The sequence below is a fragment of the Colobus angolensis genome, unplaced genomic scaffold, assembly GCF_000951035.1.
Source record: "Colobus angolensis palliatus isolate OR3802 unplaced genomic scaffold, Cang.pa_1.0 Scaffold101, whole genome shotgun sequence".
Classification (NCBI taxonomy): Eukaryota; Metazoa; Chordata; class Mammalia; order Primates; family Cercopithecidae; genus Colobus; species Colobus angolensis.
The window spans coordinates 2,141,133-2,165,849 of NW_012111031.1; the positions used below are offsets into that span (position 1 = coordinate 2,141,133).

The window sequence follows — 24,717 nt, forward strand, 5'->3', positions numbered from 1 at the left end:
GGTAGGGGAGGGATGATTAACTCTTGACTGTATTGAAGAAAGCAAGCTGACACTTTTGCCCTAATTGAGCACCTAAGTAATTGAGTTCTTTCTTCTTATAAAGTACATTACTTTTAGGGTATTAAAGTTCCAGGCAGGAATTCTTACTAGTTTTTAACCCACGAATTTAATGGTCTGAAGTAAAAGCACTTTTTCCGTTTTTTCTTTGAAATGTAACTCAGGAATTTGCACCCCCTTGTGGTCAAACATAAATTTCTTAGTTTTCAAAAGACCATTTTTTACAGTTGGGCTCTCTGTTCAGGCACAGGAACTACTGTATGTTAGTTGGTTTTGTTTTCTCCCATTTTGGCAAATCAAGAAGCTTTCATGAAAGAGTTTTTCTTACATAAGACTTTAAACACAATTGGACTTAAATCTTCTAAAAATGACTTCCACATAAACTTCAGTCTCTGCAAAATAGAGATAATTGCACCCACTTCATGAGTTACATGAGGATTCAATGGGAAAATGCATGTACCTGTTTAGCCCAGTGTCTGACACATATTAGGTCTTCAATAAATGTTATCATTTATCATCATCACTTTAGAATTCTCTTAACAGATTATATCTAGAAGGGGACTAAGATAAAAAATTCTACAGTGAGGAAACCAGATTGTGTTACTTATTTGTAAGTTCTATTACAATTTTACACATGTCTCCCAAATATGCCACTTATCCAGACCCCCCCAGCTGATTGTCCCCACAGGTATATTTTAAAAATATATACAATATGTAGTTATCCCTGGATGCTAGAAATTTGGATGATTTTTACTTTATATATTTTAGATGGGCCTGGGTTTTTTAACTTTAACAATCAGAAAAAGCAATAAATCTATTCCATTTCCATATTATTCTTATGAGATGGTAAAATAAAGTAACATCCTTATTCGCCTAACAGGGATCATCATTCATATTTGGGAAAAATCATTTGTCAGTCTGATTTATCATTTTAAGGAGCTCTTGAAAAAGAATGCTAACCCCGACCGGTGTGGTGGCTCACGCCTGTAATCCCAGCACTTTGGGAGGCAGAGGCGGACAGACAGGTCAGGAGTTAGAGGCCAGTCTGGCCAATATGGTGAAACCCCGTCTCTACTAAAAATACAAAAATTAGCTGGGCGTGGTGGCACGCACCTGTAATCCCAGCTACATGGGATGCTGAGGCAGGAGAACTGCTTCAACGCGGGAGGAGGAGGTTGCAGTGAGCCAGGATCGCGCCACTGTACTCCAGCCTGGGCAACAGAGTGAGGCTCCCTCTTAGAAAGAAAAAAAAATGCTGACCCCTAATGGCACTAACTGTAGTATGATTTTTAAAACAACCATTAAAGAAGCCAGTTTAAAAGATCAATGACTGACAATAACATTTACTAACATTGCAAGCACTGTTGAAATTCCTTTAATATTAGCTCATTTACATCCTTACAACAATCCAATGAGGTATTAATAGTACTTGTTTTACAAAAGGTCCAACAGATAATTTACCCAACAAGGCCACACAGCTAGTAAGTAGTGGAGCTGGGATTCAAACCCAGGCAGTTCAGTTCCAGAGTCAAGCCCACTTAAGTAGTGCACAAAAGTACCAGAGATTAAGTAGTGTATTTATACTACTCTGCCATGTTACTTCTTGATCTCAAATTGCTAAAATCCATTTCTTTTCCAGTACACTTCAATAATGCAAACCATGCTACGCTTCTCCCACTTCCTTATTAGTACTTCAGGCACTTTAATATCTACTGTCTTATTTAACATTCACAATGAAAGTTTTAAAATATTTACAACTTTATTATCGTTAATTGTCCTATCAGAGTGCCCATTTTTTTGAAAGTAGACAGGTTTGCCTAGATAGGGTGCTTCTACTTACCAGTTCTAAGACTTTGGGGCAGATTTCTTAATCTGAGCCTCAGGTGTCCTCATCTGTAAAGCGAAGATAATACCTACTTCATAAGGTTGTTGTGAGCAATAAACACGATTAATCCGTAAATCATTTATTTAGCACAGTGCACAGCACACAGTCAATACGTGGTAGCTGTCAGATTACCAACAGCTGTTGCACAACAGAAACTCGTCTTTGCTGGATTCAGTTCTCTTTGCTGGATTCAGTTCACTTACCACGCCATTAAAAAAAACGAAAAAAAACAAAAAAAAAACCTAAGTGACACGGAAAACTACCCATTCCTATCTCAAAAGTTGAAGAACAAGACGTAAGAGAAACTGGTTTCAATGAAAGCGCCTTCGGAATAGGCAGCTTAGGACCGGAAAGAAGGGCTTCAGCAAACTTAATCATTAACTCTAGGCAGGCGCGCGCGCGCGCGCGCACACACACACACACACACACCCACACCCACACCCCGTTGAAGAAGGAGACCACGCCTCCTGTGTGGGCTCAGGTTGGAGCGTACAGCGTGGTAGAGAACTCCAGGGCTGCTGAATCTGACAGATGTGGATTCATCCACTTCTGTGCCACTTGTGCTGTCTTGGGCAAATTACTTAATGTCGCTGAGCCTAGGTTTCCTGGTCTTCAAAACGAGAACAGTAATAGTTCCTACCTGGTAAAGTTGTTCCGAGGCTTAAGTGCGATAACCCCTGTAAAGCGCTGGCGAACGGCAAGAGCTCTACACGCCGGAGGGGCCGTTTTAAATGCACGTGTATCCATATGCAAGGTCTCACTGATACATTCCGTTGTTTGGAGTTTAGACACTGGCTGTAAGACGTTTTCCTTTTCTCCTAAGCTGGACCCGTATTTGTTTACCTCCAACGTAGATTAAATGCCTGTCGGCTGATAGCTATAAGTGGACCCTCGGCCCCACAGCCTCTACGTTCATTTCACCTCCGAGGCTTTGCAAAAGCGCTACACGCACGCGCAATAAAAGAAGCAAGAGGACTGCGACCGTAGAGGCAAAGGGAGAGCCGCGCACAACGATGATTCTGCGCATGTGCACGGCGGGAGGAGGGCGAGAGTGGGAGTTTGCGCATGCGCGAAAATGTCGGGACAGCAAGAGAAGTGGGGGTTAAGAGGCGGTATTGACAGCTGTGGAGGCTGCCCGCGTTCCCGGCATGCCCCGGGGCGGCGGGGTTGGCTCTAACGAATTTGAATGAGGAGCCTCAGCGCTTTCGGCGCCATTTTCGAGTGATGCCTGATCTCATCAATCTAGCGGGAGAGACAGGATAACCTGTCCGAGAGTATAGCACCACTATGACTCCGCCGGAAAAATTACTTTAAAAATCACCAAAAATTACTTGGAGCAAAGGGCAGTCGGCGGAGCTACGCCAAGGCTGGCGCAGTCGGTAAGAGCCTGAAGAAGTAGCAGAGCGGGACTCGGGAGGTGGCAGTGGTGGGACCCGGAGGCAGTGGGGGGTGCAGGGAGTGGGCGCAGGGTCTGGTCTCAATCGCGAAAAATCCGAGGAAGTGGGGTTAGGGGCAACTTGGGCGTCTGCAAGTGGGCGGCGGCGAGCGGAATGCGGCGGGAGCGCAGAGACACGGGGCTGTGGGGGGAGGGGAGCTGCAGTTTGAGCGGGACCTGGACCGGCTGCGGCGGAGCAGCCGCCGCCCAGCGGATCTGTCAGCAAGACCCCCCGCCCGGGACCGGAGCCGGGGACGGCGCACGGCGGGGTCTCTGCAGGCAGCCGCTCCTTGACAGGAGGACTGGACGCGCGCCCCTCCCCCATTTCCGAACCGGGCCGCCTTTTCTCGCCTTTTTCCCGACCCGGTGATGGCCATCATCTCGTGACAAGAAACTTAAGGTCGACAGAAAATTCAGGACCCGGAGTCATGGGTCCCTCCGGTGGGTCGTGGCAACAGTCCCCCCCGCCACCCATCTATCTATATTGTCTTTTGACGCTGAAGGGTGAGGTGCCCCAGGAATGAGAGTTTCCCAAGCCCTGGCTGCCCTCCCCCGGCGCGCCGGGTCCCCGTGAGGTCTCTAGGCAGGTAGGACTGGCCGCGGCTCGCGCTTCCAAGATGGGGCAGGGGCAGGCTTTTGAGGCTGTAGCGGGCTCTTAGGAAAGATGCTGGACTTTAGCGTCTTTCTGGGGATTTTTGTCATTTGCTCTCGCAGCGTTGTCCTTTCTCAAGGGGGAGGGGTGTTCACGGGTGAGATGAAAGATGGGGCTTCGAGCTAGCGATTTCCTTCTCCTGGCTATTTCCTCCGAGTCGCACTTTTCTTAGAAGACTTTTTTCTTCCCCGGTGTTTGAAACATTTCGCAAGGAAAAAAGCAATCTGTTTAACTATTGATGTTTTCCTCCCCCAAAAGTCTTTACCCGGACAACTTAATGGTAATTTTGCGATCCCCACCTTTTCTTGACGCTGCGGAGGAGGGACGAGAGTTGTTATTTGTCTTTCCCTTCGGTGATTTTTTTTCCCCCCTTAGCTGGTGGTTTCTATCAATTCCTACTCCACAGCTCTTGAGTAATGTGAGCCAGTGACGGCATTAACTTTAGGTAATACTTTTATGGCCTTTGTAAAAATCCCGCGTTAAGGATGTATTAGATCTTGAGTTCTTTTCCGCGCTGGAGGCACCACTAGATTAACCCTTTGCCGGTGTATTGCGTGTCGGGCGCACGGCTCTGGGTTGCAGATATTCCGGAGATGCTTTTTGCAGCAGCTATTCTGTTCAGTTGTTCGCAAAGAGGAATAACGCTTCCTGGGAACCGCAGTGACACCCTTCTTTAGGACTGCCTGCCTACAGTTTTTCCCCCTGGAATTGATATAACGATTGATTTATTTTTTATATTCTATGAAGACTAGGGGACCCGCCCTCGCTTAGAATGTTTCCCGGAGGAGAATAGAAGAGTGCAGTGTGATGTTTTTCAAATTGTGTCTAACGGAGCTCCCTAAACTCTGGACTTGTTACCCCCTGATTGGCTGGAAGGAAGCGGGCCTTGGGGGGTTTGAATGTTGAACGCTAGTTTATAATTCTCGACTTTACGAAAAATTATGCTTTTAGCCAGAGAACCACGGAAATAGCTACGAAACGTTAGGACGAGAGTTTAGAAAAAAAGTTGGTTTTTAATAGTTTTTTTTCTCTCAGAAAGGATTTTCGTGTAGTTCTCAAATGTATATTAAAAGTAAAACTGAAGAGGCTGTTTTCGCAAAATTATGTTTCTGCTGGTTGAAATTACAGCACATTTATATATTTGTCACTGTTCTTTATTGGTTAAAAACTGAGTGAAAAATTTAGTTTTTTTTCCTTTGATAGGACTTTTTCACCTTAAACTACATATATTTGTTGGATGCAGATTACCGGGCAGTTTCTTTTATTTTGATGCAAAGAAACTTTAATTTTCTTAATGTTCACGAATGATCTTTTTAACATTTTCCATAAAAATTGAACATCTTGTTTAAAAAAACTTTTCGCATCTAGTGAAAATAGACATTTTTCTAATTCAGTAACTGCAGTGAACTAAAACTTTACTTTACAAGACATTCATGTTAATTTAGACAACAGGTAAGCACAGGTGCGTATATATTATTTCGTTCCTTTGATAAATCCATTATGAAGAAATATATTGTATACAATAGTGTCAGTGTGCTGTTTTTTATGTGGTTGATTTTCAGTTGATTTTTGTTCGATGTTGCTTGAGACAGCCGTCAATATATTTCCATTTATTACCGAGCTTGTCATTCCACTTAATTGCATCTTGATAAAAGGCAGGTGTGGTTTTCAAAGAAAAGCAGTAAACTTACTGATAAACAGCTGTAGATGCTTTAAGAAAGAATTGTTTTAATTTAATAGAAGTTTATATTCTTTTATGAATAGTAGTTAAAATTTTGAAGCTTATAGTGTGTATGTTCGCATTAAGTCAAATACGCATTGTTAAAAAATATTCAAATAAAAAATCTTATGGCTTTTATAAATCTCTGTAGGGCTGTAAATATAATTTATATTAGTAAGTGGAATAGCTGAGTTTATAATTCATACCATTTTGTACTGCCCTCATAACAAGAATTGTGATAACAGACCCCTTTTCATTACCTTTGTTCAGAGCTATTTATTTTGGGCCATCTTCTGAAAATTTCATAAAAAGTGCTAATTATCTTCTCCATAAAATTTGATTTAATGAAATTATAGGAGATCTCATTTCTATTTTAAACGTAATTATACCTAAAGTACCAGAACTCCTGGGTTTTGCTTTTTACTGATGGTTTTTGTTTTGAGTTTTGTATTTTCATTCAAATTATGAGTTTTGGGGAGAGTTGGGGGCAAGCTTTAAATTCCACCAGGCTGGTTAAGTATAACCATACATTTTTAGCACTTTGGTTTATGAGATTTTTTTGTTTGTTTAGGGGGTAATGGGTAAAGAATTGTTTGTTTAATAAGCCATTTGTAAAAGAAGAGAGTGATTCCTTTATTTAAAATACATCACTTCGAACTTGAGAATACACTAGCGCCTAAATAAAATCCACAGCATTCAAAATATTTTCACTTTTATGTGATGCTGTATAAAGGGAAGATTTTGGTTTTAGATTTGTGGGCATATAGATATAAGGTACAACAGATGTGTATTTTTTAATGTTTATGTGCACTTATCCATATTTCTCTGTAGAAATTGACAGCTGTAATTTGTATTATAAGGACTAGTAAAGTCATTTATTACCATAGGAAAGCAACTGCGGGGTGTGGTGTTGCTATGATAGGTCACCTTTTTTTAAAGCTATGTTTACATATTGTGGGGGAAAGGGGACTAGAGAGGGTAAGGTATCAGTCTTCCTGGTAGCATTGATTTTCATTTGTTTACCTCCACACTATTTTTAAAAATTCAAATAAAAGTGCAATTTCAGACTTTTAAAAAAATGCTGTTAACCTTAGCTGTACATTTACAAAATGTAGCCTCGAGTGTTTGTATGTAACGCTGCATATTTTTTCTAATCAGATTAATATCAGTTTTAATGTTTTGTATGAACTACAGCTAAGGATAAAAATTTTAAAGTAGCCTTCATAATCTGAATTCCTAGTTTCATCATGCTTTATGTAGTTTGTTTTTTTGTTTTGTGGAGACTTGTATATATTTTTGTTTGTTTGTTTATTGGTAGGTAGTAACTATTTAGAATGTCACAGAATACTTAAAGCCAGAAATATGGGTCAGTTGATTTGGTTTACAAAATGAAAAAAAATTCCTAGAGACTGTATTAGATAATTCTTGTATATGACACATTAGTTTTCTTCAAAAGAAGATTATAAATTTATAGTTTTGAAAAATTATTCTATAAAAATTTCTCTTATTTTAAAATATTACCTAAAATTGGCTCTTGTCTTTTTTTTCTTTTGTCTAATAAAGCTTAAAAATTCACATATTAATTTCTTTTTAACCCCTTTTTAGAAGACACAGATTTTTGGTCTTATTATAACTAGAAAACACATCTTAGAAAAAATTGTCATACATATAGTTTCGTGGGGGTTTTTGGTTTTGTTTTGTTTTTAATTCAGCAAACTTTGAAACATTGTATGCCAGGCAACTAATTTTGGCACATAATTAGAGCTCAAACTATGACTTGCTGAAATTTTGTAGCCCCAAATCTCATAACACCAAAGGAAATCAGTAGTAAAATACCACTTTATTTCAAATAAGGATTGAAAATGAGATTAAGCATTTAATTTTTAGAAGTGACAGTATTTTAAAACTTTAACGTGATTGTCTTAAGAGTAACAAGATGGATTTTTAGAATATCACATTACTATTATATGTTTATTTATCTCGTTATTTGCAAGTACAAATGATTGTAGATCCTTCATATAAATATTACTTTCTGGTGGGGAACTGAATTTTTTTTATTTTTTTGACTCGGTTGGGTTTTTTGTTTTTATTTTTTGGTCTGTATAAGAGATGCTCTAAAGGATCTTCCTTTTAGAAAGACAAGTTTTAAGTATTGGAATTGATATTAAATATATATTTGAATATTATTAATATTTCTTATCAAATTATAAGAAGTTTACTATACACTTTGTTTAATCCTGCCTTATTTCAGTAAAGAAAATTTGTACTGGGATAACTCATAGTGGTTTCTAAGAATAAATAGGAAGCTCTATTTTGTAATAGATTTTAGATTTGAGTTTTACTATTTCAAGTTTTTTTAATATCATCTTTTTTATCATACACATTGGTTTATTATTTTATTTATATCCAAACCTCTTTTGCTTCTTATTGCTTAATATTTTTCGTCTCCTTACTATTTAAAAATTTAACATTTGGCATGTAGTACATTTTGTTTTCTACTATTTTCCTTCTATGATTTTTAAACTTAAGATACCTTAATTTTCAGAGTGCTCAAATATAGAAAACTGTCTTTTGAGGAAGACTGTATATAAATGATTGTAATTTTTTAAAATGTCATGGTATTTGGATTGGTGTTTGTAAGTTATGGATGATTGTGTGTGTTTTGTCATTAAACAATCAAATATTTGGAAACAGAGGAATAAAGGTTCTAGTTTTTATTCTTTCATTTTCCTAAGCTATTCTTAAATATAAGTGGAAAATTTATTCAGAGCATTATGATTTACATGTAATACATGATATACCTTTGGTAATTTAATATTTTTATATAGTCGATTGCCACTGAATCATTATAATTCAGAAAGATGAAACAAATGAAAAAAAACACTTAACATATATTCAGCTACGTCTCACTGCTACTTAGAAGCATTAAAAAACCATTTGGTCTACTAGTGGTCCATTTATTATTTGTAAATATGTTAACTTGTTAAAAAAGAAATAAGCTCCACATTTTGATCTGTTAGGACTGTAATGTATTAAAATATTTGGAAATACTGATGTTTTTCACTTAGGCTTGGCAATAGACTAAATCTGAAAATAATGGTAAATTCTTAGCCAGGCATGGTGGCGGGCGCCTGTAATCCCAGCTACTTGGGAGGCTGAGGCAGGAGAATCCCTTGAACCTGGAAGGCAGAGGTTGCAATGATTCTATATCGTGCCATTGCACTCCAGCCTGGGGCCACAGAGCAAGACTTCGTCTCAAAAAAAAAAAAAAAAAAAAGAATGGTAAATTCTGTCATCCTTAAAACATCTGATAATTTGGAGAGAAAGTTAAATTTTGTCCCTGTCCCTTCAGTAACTTTTTAAACTGTGGAATTTATGAGTTTTACAAGTACAAACTACGGTTCTGATATTTTCCTTATGAACTCCTCTTGTACCAGTCCTCTAACAGCTACCCACATACACACTCACCCGTACTACTTTGAACATGAATGCCCTAAAGAGAAATGAAAGCAGAAACATATTAATCTGATTTGTTTGAATAGGCTTCGGCTGATAAAGCATATCACAGGTGTTTCTAATCAAGTTATTTCTATTTTAAAAACATTTTCAAGTGAGAGCTTCCCTGAACATTGGCAAGATTGGGGTCATTTTGAAGACCATACCTCTGTGTTCAGGGATCAACTGTGGAACTGCAGGAGATGGAAATCTGTTGAGTGTCTTCATGCTATAATACATGACATTTTTATTGCAGGTTTTGACCTGTAGCAGAGAACCAATTCTGGAGAACAGCCTCACTTCTTTGATTGAATACTCACATAATGCATTGGAACATGACATGAGATTAAGGTATACTAATGAATTTTAAAACCATATAATTTTATGCCTTCGCAATATTTATTAATTGGACTAGACAATTGGTAAAGCTGAAACTTTTACGTGAACTAAAATCAATAAATAATTACTAATAAACAGAAATCATCATGTGAAGTGGCCATAGCTGAGTTGTCTAGCTTACTAAAACTCCAGATTTTTTTTATACAGTTAATGTTCTTTTCATCATCCTAAGGTGTAACTCCAACTGAATTTATTCCAAAAATATGTATATATAGTAATTTTTGTTTTCTTAAGGTTATTACAGTGTACTCAGTAAAATATGAACTTTTCATCTTATAAAATGGAGAGTTTAAATCAAATGGAATTTGGTGCTTAGCTGTTTGACAGGTGGTAGAGTAGTAGGTAGAGCCTGCAAAATTTGGTAAAATTGATGAGAATATTTTAAGAAAATGTAAAGTATTCCAAGTACTGCCCTAACCAAAAGTGGCAATATGGTCGAAACTGAAAAAACCACTTTCTTAAGCAGAAATTACTAGTGTCTTACTCAAGATACGCTGAGTAAAATAAGTTGTTAATATCAAAAGTTGCAGACTCTAAAAATAAAATTGTAGAATCCCTAAACCTCCAGTGATTTTTATAGTTTTAGTTGAAAATTTCAGACAGTATTTAACTAATACAGCTTTTATTTTCTAAAATAGTAATCTGGTATAGTGAAAATGAACTTATTGAACAGTATTACTAAGTATTACTTGGTTAATTCTTTCATAGTAAAGTATTAATCTTATATGTACATATGTGTGTGTGTTTATGTAAAAACTACTTGCTAAAGTAAGGTTTGCTAACATAGTACAAAATTTATTTTGATTTTTTCACCTAAAATACTTATATACTTAGAGGAAATGTCAAAAGTTGTTTTCATAAGAAAATTATTATTTAGTCTTAAGAATGAAGTATATCATCATGATCATAGAACTGCTTTTAACTTCCAACAATGTAAAATTTTTAAAGGTGAATTCTGAGATGTGTTTAAGAGTGAATGTTGAAATACATATCAAAATACTAAAAACTGAAATTTGATATTTCTATATTGTTGGATATTAGGTAGATAATCCAGGAATTAATCGATTGACAGTTGACGTTAAACAAAATGTAAAAATGTTTAGAAATCAGAGTTTAATATAAGGGTGAAGTTTAAATACTTTTATATTGGTGTCATACTGTAATGTGATTGAGATAATTATAAGGTATAGAATGTCTTCATATGTTTGATTTTTTTTTTTAATGAAAAAGCAGCTTAGTTTAAATAGAATGAAAATAAATACAATTTTTCCCTCCCTGACTTAACAAGTATTTTTCAGGTTAGAGAACATTAAGATGAAAAGTGAAAAATATGATTACCTGAGTGTCTGGGGAAAAAAATCCAGGTTCAGTTTATCACTTTCAGTGCATATCTTTAGAACAACCTTAATGAGTTAAATAGGAAAAGAGAGACAGCATTTGAGTTTATATGGTAGATAAGATAAAAATCCACAGAGTTGTTCCAAATTTAGAGAGTTTATGATTTGTGATCTTTGAAGATATCGAAACTTATTTTGAACACAGATATTTAGCATCACATAATTGTTCTTCCTATAGTTATTTTACTAGGTTATAAACTTCTAATAATTTAGCTTAGTAAATAATTTCATATCTAGAAGAATCAATACAAATATTAACAGTTTACTTGTATTTGGTCAATTCTTACAGGGTGAGAAACTTTAACCTAATTAGGAGTATGTTATTTTAGGAGGCCAGTTAACAAAGGGTTTAACTGCTATGTATGATTGGCTGTCTTTTAACTACCCCTTGAAAGACATTTTGTAAAGATTTTGACTGTTCTAAATTTGCAAACCTGATTATCTAAATTTAAGCCCTGATACGTAGTTAATTATGTCGGAATTTGGGGGAAGAGATTTATTGTGTTAATTTTTATCTTTTTTTCACTGATTTGTATCGCCTTTGTTCAATATTTATGTTTTTAGCTAAATGCACAATCAGGGTTAAATAACATTCACTTTTGGGAAAAATTCTTAGCTGTCCCTAAAATACAGTTATACCATGGTTGTTCCTGTCTTACTGAAATAGTTTTTTTAAGATAGAAAGAATATTTAAATGAACTAGAATAGAGGTAACTTAACATATCTACATATGAAGGAACTTAAAATTATTTGTTATTTGTCAGATGTATAATGCTGGTTTATAAGGATATGTTACATTTTAGGCAGTTTGTCAGCTATGACAATTTTAATAGAGGTGTTATATATTGCTTAGAATTTGTTAAATAATAGATACAATTAACTTTTTAAATAAAAGTTTTAGAAGTATTTATTTGAAGCAGTTTTGTACATGTGTGTGTTTTATGTGTTTTTTCTTAAACTAGCAAATAACATCCTTAACCTATTTCAGTTGTTTTTCTTCAAATGAGATCTAATGTATCAGAATTATATTTTCTGATAAGCATTTTTCAAAGGGTAATAATTAATGTGAGGGTTTAAAATTTATATTAAATACATTTTGAGGTGAAATTTCTATTCACAGCACCACAAACCATACTTTTGATACTTCATTAACATATTTGATTTAGTTTTACTTTCCAATTTTCATGGTTAGAATCTTGGAGGAGATATGTGAAGCATGTTTCACATGTGGCTGCTGAGACTGATTAATCCTACTGGTTAATAGTTTATTAATCCATTACTGTTTCTAAGTGTCTAGATTTTTAAAAATCTTTAGGATTTGCTGTTAGTCTTTTTTATTTTATATGCTTCATACCAAACAAATAAAGTATCTTATTATCCCCTGAGCTTCAGAATTATTTTTATTATTATTAACATTTTTTGTTCCTCATTGAACTGCTAAGCAGAAAAATTTTTCAATTTTGATAAAAATAGAAGATGGGGGTTGGGTTTTGATTTTTTACAAAATATCTAAATTTAGAATATTGCTACTGTTTCATACTTTTATTTTAAAATGTCTCAAACTTAGCCTTCTTGATTAAGTATTATTATTTAAACTTACTAGCCAGTTCTAGCCTATGTGGGTTTTTCTTTTTAATAGTTTATAGATCTCCAAATTTTTCTGACTTTTTGTATTTTTCTGAATCACAAATTGCTTAAGGTTCCAAAAGATGAGTTGCCTTTAGTGTTAAAGCTGTAAATCTATAAATAGTATCACCTTACATTTAAAGGTAATTGAACAATGAATATTTCTATTTCTGTTACTCATCAATTAATACTATGTACTTACTGAGTTTTTAACTTTGTATTACACGTTTAAAATAGGTAAATTGCATATGGAAGTTTTTTTAATGGGATTTATGCAAAAACATGGACTAAAATCTTACTTCTTTGCTAATAGTGTCTAAAGTCAAACATATGGTGGTAATTAGATATGGGATTCTTGGGAGCCAGAGGCGTTTTGTAAGCAAAATAAAGTGTCATTTCTTGATTGGAGTTTGACACTTTCTTATTTTCCAGGAGAATAGGTAGGCAAGTTACTCTCTTTATGAATTTACCCCAACATTGGTTAAAACTCTTGAGAGAATTTTGATAATTGAGCAGTTAAATCTAAACTTACAAGGGGAAGATTATTATATACATCATTAATTTCCTTTTCCTTGCATACATTATAGGTTCCCTTTCTAATCAAAACACCAATTTTGTCTTTTTTCTCTCCCCACCCCACTTTTTAAAGAAAAAATTATTTTAAAAATAATTTTATCATATAGTGATATAAGCAGACCTTGAGAGGTAGGTTGATCTCTGAACCATTTTTCCTCTGTGTCAGTTGTATAGTCTTTTCTCAGCTTGCTGTTTAAGAAGCAGCAGCAGCAGCAACAGCAGTGAATAAACAAGATATTACCACAGCCCTTGTTCTTACCCCTTACAGCTGGGAATAGAGGCTGGGAGATCGATGCTGCTTGTCAGCTGTTGTGCAGAATAACATCAATATGCAATAATGGTAGCCAAAGGAGCCTGCACCCATGCATTTTTACAAACCCAGGTGGGAACAGCCCAACTGTCACTGTACCACATACACAGTATAGAGAATGCATTCTTTAGCAGAAAGGTTTCAGCATAAAGAGAGCAGTAGATGCTTGTAGTTCTTAGACTCTATTATTTTTTTACTATTTACTCTATGGCTTTAGTTCATTTAATTTTTATTCAGTTAATTCCATCCATTAGAATGGAAAACCTGTCTTGTGTCTAGAGGTATAGGTAGTATGTTTCATGTATATATGGTATGTTTCATGTTTTCACTTTTAAGCAGGTAGACTGAAAAAAATTATAAGTAGTTGCTGATATCACAAGTTAGGTAATATATTGAGGATAGAAAAGAAAAGTTGGCCATGGCCACACAGGAGTGTTTCTTTCACTTTTGGACCATATTATCTTTGTTTTATAAAAGCCCAGTCTAACAAGGCCAAATTCTTGTTGATTTCACTATAATAGAAGAAAGAAAACAACATTCTATATTAACTTAGTGTTGTAAATAACTAAAAGCAGGCAACAGATGAAAACTTATGTCTTTTTCTTACTACTAAACTATTTTTCTATTTACCATTTCTCACTGAAATATCTTTTATCTGAACTTTTTATCTAGAAAGCTCAGATTATTCTAAATCTTTTGGAAATAGGACTTTGTAATTTCAAATACTGTAGAAGAATGTTTTTATTTTTATAATTTGAATTTGCACAGATTTTTGTAACCTAAAGATTCAATTTTTTTCTTCCTTTTACATCTAATTTCAATAGGTGAGAGTTACAGAGAAGTGTGGATATTGGATTTCTGTAAATGTTCTGAATTTATTTGTAGAATTCTTGGTGGGAAACTACTAAGGATGTGTGTGTGTGTGTGTGTGTGTGTGTGTGTGTGTATGTGTGTAAAACCAAATGTCCTGTTAAAAGTTTGACATTTGCAGTAGCTTTCTGTTGAAAAAGTAATGATAGTTGCTTTCTGGTCATCTTCATTAAAATCACTCCTGATCACTCTCACTCTTAATATTTTCCTGTGCCAATCACAGTAAATTCAGAACATTAGTTCCCTGCTAATATTACTAAAAAGAGCTTTGTCATAGTATGTGTCTAGTTACCTGAAAAAATAAATGAGCCCACAACCTTTTCTGGCATTGTGTCAGCCATAAATTGAGGTTACTTTTTCGTTGTTGTTGACTAATGCTAGAGGTTTTTAAAAAAATATGTTTATGTAATTTAGCAGATAACATATTAATTACTGTTACCTCCCCTAACTAAAACATGAGTTACATAATCCTCTGTGTTGAAAACACCTCATTTTTAATCATTACTTCTTAATGCCTGTGAACCACCTGTATGAAAATAACCTAGAATTTAAAAAATAAAATAAAAACATTTGTCCAGACCTGGAATTTGCATTTTTTTACAAGCTCTAAGAGATATTTCTTAGGAGCACCAACCACATTTGTGAGAAGCACTACCCAAAATGAACTTGGGGGAGGGATTGTTCGTACCAACAAACCAGCTACTTTTCCTGCATATTTTTTTTCCCTCTTTGGTCATCTTGAATCTAAGCTTAATATTTAATTAGGAATCTTATTTCTAGATTAAGTTCTTGAATCTTAAATTCGGCTGATTAAAAAATAGATTAGGTCTTGGTATTTCCTCAGTCATATGAGGAAAATCTGTGTTATCAGAGCTTTGTTTTCATGTAAGTGCCTTGGGCCAAATTTCAGTCTATTCTCTTTGTTTGGAACATTTAGTATACCTATGTTAAACCAATACTTGAAAACCAAAGGAATTGATCACTTACGGATTTTTAAATTTTCATATAGATAGTAGCTGTTTTTCTTAAATATGCTTCCAAATGTTGGAGGAAATATAAAATGAGGAACTTTTCATATGCTGTTTGTTGGAGCATTTAGCAAATCTTTGTAAAATTGAAGATACAATAGGCTTTCACCCAACAATTTTATTCCTAGATGCTCTAGATAAACTCAGACATGTAGAAAAAAGTCTTGGTTATTTGTAATTAGAAAAAAAATGAAAGCAATGTAAATGTTAAGCAAGAAGAGAATGGCAAATTGTGACATCGTCATGTGATGAACTGTATAGCTACTAAAATGAGAGCTGTGTTTGTCATCATGGGTGAATATCCTACCTCAACAAACAAAAATAAGTTGCATAAAGGTTATATACAGAGTAACATGTATATAAAATATGTATGATATTATACCATTTATCGATAGCTTGAAAGCAATGATAAAATTGGACATCATCTGTATGTGTAATCAATTTTCATAAAAAACAAAGCAAAGTAAGCATGGCATAGTTTTAGATTTCAGTACAGCTGGATTGGGAGTCCAGAGATAGGATGTGGAGGTTCATTTTGGTATTCCCTTGATTTTTCTATGAATTTTGAAGCAAATGATTTTGAAATTTTTAAAAACATGCTGTTCTTCTTCTGTGAAGATTAGTCTACAATAAAACATATACTTGCAGTTCTCCGTTAAGAAAATGGATGGGTTTGTCGTATTCTTTCTATTCTTTATCTTATAGTAAGTGCTTAACTATTAGTTGATGTAACAACTACATCTTAGAATCATGACCCACAGAAACCAAACATGCTAACCAACTCAAATTACCAGCATATCTTTAAAAATATGTCATATGTTCCTTCCTTTGCGTACTTGGAATTGTGCAGTATACAATACATGGATTATAGATTATGCAATTGTGTGTGTGAGAGACATGAATCAGTCTTGGGATATGATCTTGAATTTATCTTAAAATATCTGCAAATATATGATGTCCTCTAGAAGCTCTCTGGACTCCAAGTTAGAGTTTTAGCTTTGACTAAAATGTTTGAGTTAAACTTCACGAGGGCAATAGTAATAGAATAGCAAATTATAAAAGCCAATGATAAGCAGGATGTAGTGGCATGCAGGCCTGTAATCCCAGCTACTTAGGTGGTTGAGGCAGGAGGATAGCTTAAACTCAAGAGTTTGAGGTTGCAGTGAGTTAAGACCACACCATTGCACTCCAGCCTGGTTGATAGAGTAAGACCCCATCTCTTAACAAAAAAAACTAACAAGAATGCTGCACTGGGCTGAAACATACAAATGCTGCTGGGTGTTTATAATCTGATTGTTCTGTGCTATATAAGGATCAGAATACAGTTGTGGCAACCTCAGTTGAAATGTTCTAACTTACATATAATGTGATGAAATTTTTAAAGTCTTCCCTCTTTTTCCTAGGTTTAATAATGATAGAATGAAGACCATAATAAAAGAGATCTCCTCTTAGCTCAGCAATTCTTACCTTGTAAGTATTAACTCTGAGTCTCCCTGTCATTGTCATAAAAGGTTACTGTTTGGTGTCATGTTCTGGTTTATTTCTGATTTTTTTTTCCTGCTTGTCCCAGTATGCTCACTTTCTAGCCTCTCCTAGCCCCTCTACACGTTGAGGTTTGATGTTAATTAATAGTTTAGAGCAAGAATAATGCCATTGCCCTGGTAAGTTATTTAGGGAAGTATTTTATACCCGGACCCTATAATCTCCAAGTCTGAGTATCACAATTTTGAGCCCTTTTCCTTCAAAGGAATTAACAGATAAGTAATTGTCTTTTTTAGTACCATCATTTTTCAGGTTTATTGGTCTTACGGTTTTATAAATTGAGAGTATTCTCTCCACTTGAGAAATTATTTTGTAAAATTTGTTTTTAATTTCATCAGGTTACACTTAAGACTTTGTGAAGAGCTTAACATTTAGCTGTTAAAACTTGAGGAGGTGGGAGAAACATGAAAGCAGTCCCTTTTCCTTCCTTTTTTTTTTTTTTTTTAATTTATTCAGTGTATATTTCTTGAGCATCTACCATGTTCCTAGTACTTTTCTAGGAGCTGAAGGTATAGCAGTGAACAAAACAGATAAACAAGTAAGTACATAAATTAGAAGATTTCTGACATGGATTCAAAGTCAGAGGTTTCGGGTCGGGGCCAGGACCCTGCATCTTTAGCAAGAGATGGCAGCTGATCTGTGGTCCATGCATAGTGTAAAGAACCCGCTCCAAAGAGCCAGGGAGCAGTGTCCAGCTGCAAGTCCCCCTTTCTTCTGTCAGGGAAGTTTGCAGAAGTGAATCAGTGGATAGCAACACCCAAGTGATACCTTCAGGGTAGACAGGAAGGCAGTCTGTTTAGTTAAAGGTCAGGAACAGTCACCTTAATTATTCAAGACATCATTTCCCGCCCTGAATTGCCCCATCACCTCCCAAGCTAAACCTCAGATATTTCCTGCAAATATCAAAATGAGGATTTGTTTTTCTCCTTTTTCCTTCCTTTTATATATACACATGCATACCTCTTTTTTAGAATAAGAAGCATTTTTCCCCAATTCATTTAACTTTTGAGACACTTAGAAATTCTAAAAGAATAATTTTAACAAGTTAACTGAAATTAATATTATGCCTCTAGAAAAACTCACAAGATCAAGGACATATGAAATGCTCAGGATACTTATTTCCATAGAAGTATATTTGAGACCCTAAAATCAGTTACCAAAAAATGTCATTTCCATCCATTCCTTGAGTTAATTCTGCATCTCTAAAGAAAAACTCAAGGGCAAGACTTTCTGTTCTTAATGATGTTGAGGGCATGTCTCTGTTAAATGAAACAAGTGCTTCAGATGCTTTTATTACATTATCTCACAGTGACTCAAATAATGTGTATGTGTTGGGGATGGCCTTATGATCATAGACAATCAGCCACTGAACTCAATAAGGTGAGAATTTTTAGGTGGGGGATCAATTAAATATTGAAAACTGTTAATAATAAGCCAGTTTGCAAAGTAGTAGCCAAATGCCACAGGTCACTTTCTTTTTCTGGTTTTCTCCCGGTTACATTTTTGTCTCTGGAAAATTAGAATGGAAACATTTGCAAATCCCTAAAGAATCCTATATAGTCCAGGCTTGAATTCCTTAATTAGTCCCTTGGAAGCCAGCTCAGCCCTTCTTCAACTTAACTCTTAAAAAAAGAAGTCTTTTTAATTCTTATTACACTTAGACTGCAGGGCAGTCCACTTTGCAAAAAGAAATAGGTATCATTTAATTTCTAACAGATACATAAGCACAGATAACATCACATTCTTCATTCTTCATTTCATCTCCTTTATAAATTTCTAAGCTAGCAGTCTTTCTTGGATACCCTCCAGCATCTTTTAAACATAAGCCATTTATCATATTTCGTAGTTGGAATGCTTTCTGTTGTCTTTTCTAGGTAGATTCCCCTTAATCTTAGATCCTAAAATGGTGATGTTTCCAATTAAACAGTACCCAGAATAATAGGTACATAGTGACTGACAATAGTGAGTGTGATTGTGTGTTCCCCTTCTCTCATTTTTTAAATGTTTGTTTAATGCCATTTTTTTAAGATGGGATATATATAAATAGGGATATATATATGTATAGATATATATGTGTGTATACATGTGTGTGTGTGTGTATATATATATTTTTTGAGATGGAGTGTCACTCTGTTGCCAGGCTGGAGTGCAGTGGCATGATCTTGGCCCACCAAACCTCCACCTCCCAAGTTCAAGTGATTCTCCTGCCTCAGCCTCCTAAGTCGCTGGCGTTACAGGCATGCGCCACTACGCCCAACTAATTTTGTTTTTTTTGTTTGTATAGACGGGGTTTCTCTATGTTGGTCAGGCTGGTCTTGAACTCCCGACCTCAGATGATCTGCGTGCCTCAGCCTCCCTAAGTGCTGGGATTACAGGTGTGAGCCACCTCGCCCAGCCTAAGATGGGATTTTTTTTTAAGCTGTTTGTTTGTGGAATGTGGATGTTCTAGAAGTTGTAGAACAGTGATGTTCATGTATACAATGCTGTCAAACAATGGCAGTTTGGGATTCATTTTTACAAATTAAATATAGAGATGGAATATTTTTCAAGTTTATTTTTCAATTTAGAGATCTTAAACTTTTGTTGCTTAACAAAAAATTAAAAAAGAATTATATGTCTTTTCTTTTTCTTTTTTGAACTATTTTTATTTTTCACATGACATTTTTGAATAGATAAATTATATATTTCTGTTTGTAAATGTAAACATATGATTACCTGCAAAGGTAATGCATGTTTACATCTTTTATGTAAATTTAAATATATATTTGGTGCTTAAAAAACATCTTTAGGTACATTGTCAGCAGTTAAGAACATTACATCTCTCTTTTTAATAATCTACAACAATAAAAAATCTTAAAACATTGACTTTATAAATAGAGAAAGAAAAGATGAAGCAGAAAATTCACCAGTGCTGTCAATGTTAGTTCCATAAACGAAAATGATAGACATAAATTACTTCCTAATTCCAAAGACTTATTAAATTTGGCTGCTATCAAGAACAAGGCTAGTAAAAAGAAATAACAAAATATTTCTCACATATGACTATTTTTAGAAGTATTATCAAGTTAGCAATAAAAGCAATGGCATGTAATCATATCAGCCTAGAAAACATTGTCAATTGTTAAATTATAAATAGTACAAATGTAGGACTGACTGAAAATACTGCAAAAAAAAATCACAATATTCAGTGGAGCAGTAAATAATCGATGATAGGGCAAATGATATAAAATCTGTTGTGCTTTCAATAAAATCATAATGATGTAATTATGTTATGCACTAGACATAGCCAAAGTTTCTCCAATTTTTAATTATTGTGATAGAAATTTACTGTTGTGTAAATTGCTGTATACCTGTGCCACTGATGAGGAAATTCTAATTATCTTGAATAGTTTTAAAAATGGGAATGTTCCTGGGAGAAAGGAATTTCCCAAAAGAGAAAAAATAAATTGCTCTTTTGGCAGTTGGATTAGTGGTGAAGAGTGTTATAATCCAAAAATTTCATAAAGGTACCAGCTATTGTCAGCATTTGGTAGTAAAGAGAATGTCTTATAAACCTATTGATATGAAGTGCCATTAATTTAGTAAATATATAAAATCTAGGCTCTTGTGTATTCTATAATTTATGAATATAGAGAAAGTTCACAATATGCTGCAACTGTGTTTCATTGTTCAAATAATTGCTGTTTTTGAGAATTAGACATTTAATAAAAATGTCAGGTGTTCCTTGTCCTCATTCTTCCATATTTGTCTTATATGTTTAGCAAAATGATTGAGTTAAATATGAGCTTTTATATTCAAACGATGGCTGTGTTTTTGCTCTTAATAAAATTGCAGCCATAAAATTTGATTTTTAGTGCCAAAATTATAAAAAGGGGTTGGGTTTGTTTCAACCCGAACAACTTCTTACCTTCAAGATGGATGATTCAAAGAGGAATAATAGGAAATTTCTTATTTATGAAGTTACTTGGTTGTTTTCTTAGGAAAACAAAAACAAAGTAGAATTTAACAGCATGGGGCCTGATTTAAATAGAAAATAAGTGTACCGATATAATCAACTCTGCTGTCATGGGGATTTCAAGTTATAAATGTAATAGGTAATATCCCCTGACTTATTCTATATACTTTTGCCCTAATCTACTACCTATCAGTCTGAAACTTGAGTTTTTAAACTTAATCTCCATGTAAAAACAGGAATAAATTGTATGCATAATTAAAATATATGTTGTCAATTATCATACCTTTTTGCCTAGACTATAAATAAGCTTCATTTTTCCTGTTATAGTCACTAAATTAATTTATGCTTATTTTTCTATTAAAACAAATTACTTTGGCTGGGTGCGGTGACTCATACCTGTAATCCCAGCACTTTGGGAGGCTGAGGCGGGCAGATCATGAGGTCAGGAGTTCGAGACCAGCCTAGCCAACATGGTGAAACCCCATCTCCACTAAAAGTACAGAAATTAGCTGGGCATGGTGACCGGCACCTGTAGTCCCAGCTGCCCAGGAGGCTGAGGCAGGAGAATTGTTTGAAACCAGAAGGCAGAGATTGCAGTGAACTGAGATCACACCACTGCACTCCTGCTTGGGTGAAGGAGTGAAACTCCATCTCATAAATTAATTAATTAATTAATAACAAAAATTAGCCAGGCATGGTGGTGTACACCTATAATCCCAGCTACTCAGGAGACTGAGGCAGGAGAATTGCTTGAACCTGGAAGGCAGAGGTTGCAGTGAGCTGAGATCGCACCATTGTACTCCAGCCTGGGTGACAGAGCAAGACTCCATCTCAAAAGAAAAAAACAAGTTACTTTAAAATGTCTTATAAAATCTCAGTTTCTTATAGTAAAACTATTTGTAGCTAATGAAAATGAAGTTTTGATACATTTAACAGTACTACCACTAAGAATGCCATCCTTTCAAGTACTCTACCACTGGTCAAATTTCAGAACCTCAGTTTAAAATGTTTAGGGAGGCCAGATGTGGTGACTTATGCCTGTAATCTCAGCACTTTGGGTTACTAAAGCAGGTGGATTACCTGAGGTCAGGAGTTCAAGACCAGCCTGGCCAACATGGTGAAACTCAGTCTCTACTAAAAATACAAAAATTAGCCAGGCGTGGTGGTGAGTGCCTGTAATCTCAGCTACTGGGGAGGCCGAGGCAGGAGGATAGCATGAATGCAGGAGGCAGAGGTTGCAGTGAGCCAAGATAAAGCCACTGCACTCTAGCCTAGGCAACAAGAGCGAGACTCCATCTCAAAAAAAAAATGATTAGGAGAACAGCTGGGCATGGTGACTCACACTTGTAATCCTAGCGCTTTGGGAGGTCGAGGCAGGTGGATCACTTGAGGTCAGGAGTTCAAGACCAGTCTGGCCAGCATGGTGAAACCCCGTCTCTACTAAAAAATACAGAAATTAGTCGGGCATGGTGGTACATGCCTGTAATCCCAGCTACTTGGCTGAGGTGAGAGAATAGCTTGAACCTGGGAGGTGGAGGCTGCAGTGAGCTGAGATCCCACCACTGCACCTCAGCCTGGGCAACAGCATGAGACTCCATCTCAAAAAAATAAAATAAAATGTTTAGGGAAACAATATCTAAGTTAAAATTCAGAGCACTTCAATTTTAAATGTTCATTATTTTTAGTTTTTATATCCTTAGTTCAACTGTTTGTTTCTTTATGCCTCTAGTATTTGGTGCCCTGTAGTCAGAACTTAAAACTGGCAATCTGTCTTCCAAATCCTTAACAAGATAAAATAGTAAAGTACACTGAATTTTTCTAAGTCAATTTTATGTTAAATTGAACTTTATTAATTTTATTTTGACTCTAGAATATTAGAATTAGAACCAGAGTAAACAAATGTTTTCCTTTATGTTATAAATTACATTTACGTTAATTAACATAAAATAAATTTCTCATCAGAGGGCAGGTTTCAACTTAGGACAGTAAGTCCTCACTTAAAGTAATGAATAGATTCTTGGAAACTGCAGCTTTAAGCTAAGTGACATAGAATAAAACCAGTTTCACCATAGGCTACTTGATAAAAACAAGAGTTAAGTTCCTACAGCCTATTTCTGGTCGCAAAGAACATCACCAAACTTCTAAATAAAGATCCAACACATTTCAACATTGTGAAATAAATGTGAGTTACGCATACATTTAAGAAAGATTAATAGAAACAAGATTACCCAATTTTTGATGAGTCAGTGAGCGATGATGGTCATAGTGGTGGTGAGTTAAAATAAGGAATAAATGTTTGTAAAGCGGAAATTATAAGGAGCACCTCCTACCATCATGTTCAAAAACAAGCAATAACAAATATGGCATGCTTGCTGAGCACTTTAATACTATATCATTTGTTGTCGTGCATTTGTATGATGATTGTATATTTGACAAGTTTTTATTTTGCAATAATTTACATTCATTCATTTTCCAACCCACTTACTCCACTTTGGGGTTGCAGGTGGCTGGAGCCTATCCTAGAAGCTCAGGATGCAAGGTGGGAACAAACCCTGGATAGGATGTCATTCCATCACAGGGTGTCCTCATACCCCCACACTCAGCCATACTGAGACAATTTAGATGTGCCAACTAACATAACATGCACATTTTTGGGATGTGGGAGAAAACAGACATGGGGAGACATGGAAACTCCACACACCGTGGCCCCAGACAGAAATCTATATATTTCTCCTCTTCAGTGTTAAAAATGAAATGATGTTGAATGAAACAACATCATTTGAAGATCTTCTGTGTATAACTTTGTTCTCTGGCCCTAGATCTGTCTAAAAATTGTTTTTATATCTTTTCTCTAACCTATACGTTCTCAGATCCTTCCACTGTTGTCATAGCATTAATTTCTAGACCATTAATATCCTGGATACCCCACTTTGCATCTGTTACATTTTGTTAGTATTCCTTTTAAAATAACTGTATATAGAATTGAGCTCAATTTACTTAATGTGGTAGAGGTACAAAACACATTGCATTTATGAAGTTCTATAGTGCAGTCTGATTGCACTAGCTTTTTTGTTTTCATCAATACTATTGGGTCGTGTTGAGCTGCAGTTCACTGAAACACTTAAGTGTGTTAGAATTTCAAATCCTACTGTAAATTTAGATTCAGTAGGCATTTATTGAATACCTGTTCACTACTAGATGTGCTTGTATAAATTTCTGCTGTTTATTTTACTGATAATAAGTTTAAAATGTAGAAATTGACCAGTAGATTTATTGTACTGAGAATGATTTTATAGCTTAGGAGACATGACTAGAATTTCAATGAGAACAGATTGTGAGAACAGAAATAAATTTTAAAAAAAAGAATTTCTAAATGGTTTTGTTAAATGCAATAGCAATTTTATATAAACTACAGATGAACTAATATTAGAGCACATGTAAGAAAATGTCTAAAAATGTTATTGGAAATAAAACTAGAGTTATAAATCATTAACAAGAAAAAAACCATTATATACAGTTTATTTTTTCCATATTTCTTAAAATATATTAAATTCTAATATAGAAAGAAAACCAACTTAAGATATTTAAAGATTCCCATCCACTCAGATTTATTATATTCAAGTTGGATTATTAAGCAAAACATTTACTTATTTTGTCTCACCTTTCAACATAACTACTTTTTTTCATGGAAGATTGTAAGTATGGAGAGTTCTGGTATATCAAAGGCCAGTAGAGATGTTAAAGACCCACACCCCAGAATATAAGCCACC

At 35.0% G+C, this 24,717-nt stretch overlaps 1 long non-coding RNA gene across 1 annotated transcript in view; it reads left to right on the forward strand.

Annotated features, from left to right (window-relative positions):
- Positions 1–3,046: 3,046 nt before the first annotated feature.
- LOC105509770 overlaps positions 3,047–24,717 on the forward strand; it is a 38,893-nt gene continuing 17,222 nt past the window's right edge. The window contains exons 1-3 of the long non-coding RNA XR_001001478.1: positions 3,047–3,321; positions 9,501–9,595; positions 16,854–16,920. This is a non-coding gene — a long non-coding RNA (uncharacterized LOC105509770). The remainder of the gene's footprint in view (positions 3,322–9,500; positions 9,596–16,853; positions 16,921–24,717) is intronic.